General features: G+C 40.8%; 1 non-coding gene across 1 annotated transcript; it reads right to left on the bottom strand.

Annotated features, from left to right (window-relative positions):
- Positions 1-1,156: 1,156 nt before the first annotated feature.
- On the bottom strand, positions 1,157-1,263 carry LOC132616300 (small nucleolar RNA R71). Its single transcript, XR_009573091.1, has one exon. It is a non-coding gene; the product is annotated as a small nucleolar RNA R71 (small nucleolar RNA).
- Positions 1,264-2,768: the final 1,505 nt, after the last annotated feature.

Here is a 2,768-nt window from a genome sequence, read left to right as displayed (position 1 = left end):
TCATTCAGTTTTTGTGATTTAGTGTTGGGTGATGATTGCAAGCATTATCCTAAGCCATTATATTAACTTTTCTTGGGAAAGAAAGTTAGTATTGGTAAGATTGAATGACAATGACTCGAGGCGTTAACCCTCGTTTAATAGACTAACTTAGGGATGAGAACAAGTCTAAATTGGCATTTTTGGTCATTCTTTGATTGCAACTCTTTTACATTCGGAAGAATCATGAAGAGGAAATACGACTTAACTGTTGGAAAACATTAAGAAGTTCTTAAGAGACCAAGTGCATATTCATAGAACAACCATTAGAAGTATATCACATTGAAACCTGAAGCATAATATCTAAACAAATTGGGGAACACAATCTTAGTCTCTCTCTCGCATTAATTATATTTCAAATCACAGTATTCAATTACATTATTCAACAACCAATTCAAACTATCAGGAATATAATTAAAGTTTTTAAAGACTAGTATTGCATACGATTAGTAACCTTTTCTCTCCATATTCCCTGTGGGATTCGACCCCAACCTTGTTTGGGTTACTATATTTGACAACGTCCGCTTTACGCCATTAATAGGTGTAATTTGAGCGTATCAAATTTTGGCGCCGTTGCCGGGGAATACGATTTAGAAATTACTAATTGTTGTGTACTATTCTTTAAAACTTTTTATATTCCATCACACCTCGTTTGCTGTTTTAGTGAACCAGGTTAACATGGCAGAAAGACAATCACAATCAAGGAAACCAAGGGGGAATCCAAGTGAACCATCCTGCACCAGAAGAAGAAGAGGATGAGAATGTATTTGCGGAATTCATCGACGAAGCTGATTATGCTTCAGCTGTAGTTCCGCCTAGAACGGGAAATGCAAATTTCAAAATTGATAGTTCTATCTATCAGCTATTGAAACTTGAAGGCTATTTCCGTAATTTTTCGGAGGATTGTCCACTCCGACACTTGAGGAACTTCCTGCATGTATGCTCTCAACAATCCCAAGGTGTTGTTCCTGCTGATGCACTGCGGTTACGTGTTTTCAAATATTCCTTGGTTGGCCAAGAGAGGGAATGGTATGAATAGCTACCCAACAATACTATTCACACTTGGAACGAGTTGGCCAATATATTTTTGAAAAAATGGTTCCCACCAAGCAAAAAGGCTGAGCTTCGGGACAAGATCTTTGGGTTTAAACAACTTCCGGGGGAACAGCTATATGCAGCATGGGAGCGTTTCAAATATTATCTAGCTCAATCTCCAACTCATGGATTTCCGGATGCAATCCTCACCGAGAAGTTCTACAAGGGGATAGATACCATGAATCAAATTGCTGTCAACACTGCAGCTGGGGGATGCTTCATGGACAAATCCTTTGTCAACATCACCAGGTTGCTCAACAAGCTTACTACCCACAATCAAGCCTGGCGTTCGAGTGATAGCGAAGTCCTATAATATGGTAGTCCCTCTGCTACTGCGGTGGCCAAAGAAAATCATAAGCGAGATCATGCATTCGCTCAATTGCAAACCACCGTGGATTTATTATCGAAAAGGCTTATGGAGAAAGAAGTCAAAGGTGTGAATGTTGTCGACGAGATGCCACCTCATGCTCCCGGAATGTACCAAGTCTCTGACGAAACTTATCTAGAGGGGCAGCCACAATATGAGGATGCGAATTATGTCAATAACTCGCAAGGGGGTTATCAACGGCAAAACTATCAAGGTCCTGGTAATCACCCATGGCAAAAGCCTCAACAACAATTCCAAGGGAATAATTATGGAAGAAATGATCAGGGCAATCCCAATCAAGGGAATTACAATAACTATAATTATAGCAACAAAAGCTCCAACCCCTACATTCCACCTAGGGGGAAAGCATCCAATTCCCAACCGTGGAGAGATAATTCAGCTAATAACTCTGATGGCAACATGTCTAATGATTCTGCGGAACTGAAGAGTATGATGCAGAAAATGCTGATGAATCAAGACAGAACAGAAAGCACAATCAAGGGAATGTCTCAAGTCCAACTATCGCATTCAGCTTCCATTCAGAAGCTTGAAGTGCAATTCAGAGACCTTTCCCGAGAAGTGCATACTCCTCAACGGGGACAACTACCGAGTGATACAGTTCCAAATCCAAAAGGTAGTGGAGTGAACTCTGTGGATAATGTACTTGCTATTAGCACCAGAAGTGGAAAAATACTTTAAGGTGCTAATAAAAAAGGTGATTGATCAGGAACCAATTGTTGAAAAAGAAGCGCAGCCTGATACACCTGAGGATATTGTAGAGGAATAAACAGAGGAGGAAGTCCCTGTTATAGCGGAAGAGGAGAAGAATCTTGATAACCCCAAGGCACCGGTGGAAAACCAGGAAAAGGGGAAGGCAAAACTTTCCGGTGCTCTTCGCCCCTTGAGCCAATTATTCAAATCTTCACCGCCTTTTCCTCAAAGGCTAGTGAGAAAAACAGAAGATGAGAAGTGCTTGCGGTTTTATGATCAACTCAAGAAGTTGACGATGAACATTCCTTTCATAGACGTTGTCCAAGAAATGCCTAGCTTTGCTAAGTATTTGAAGGATCTCTTAACAAAGAAGAAAAAGTCATTGAAACACGACACTGTGGGTATCACTCACCGCGTTAGTACCATTCTTTCCAAGACCACGGTGCAAAAGAGAGAAGATCCTGGAGCATTCACAATTCCATGCACCATAGGGCAACAGAATTTTGTCAGGGCTTTGTGTGATAACGGGGCTAGCATAAATCTTATGCCCTCAGAAATT

This window comes from Lycium barbarum, chromosome 10 (genome assembly GCF_019175385.1).
Source record: "Lycium barbarum isolate Lr01 chromosome 10, ASM1917538v2, whole genome shotgun sequence".
Taxonomy (NCBI): domain Eukaryota; kingdom Viridiplantae; phylum Streptophyta; class Magnoliopsida; order Solanales; family Solanaceae; genus Lycium; species Lycium barbarum.
The sequence above is the reverse complement of the archived record's forward strand: the minus strand, read 5'-3'. Positions and strand labels throughout refer to the sequence as shown.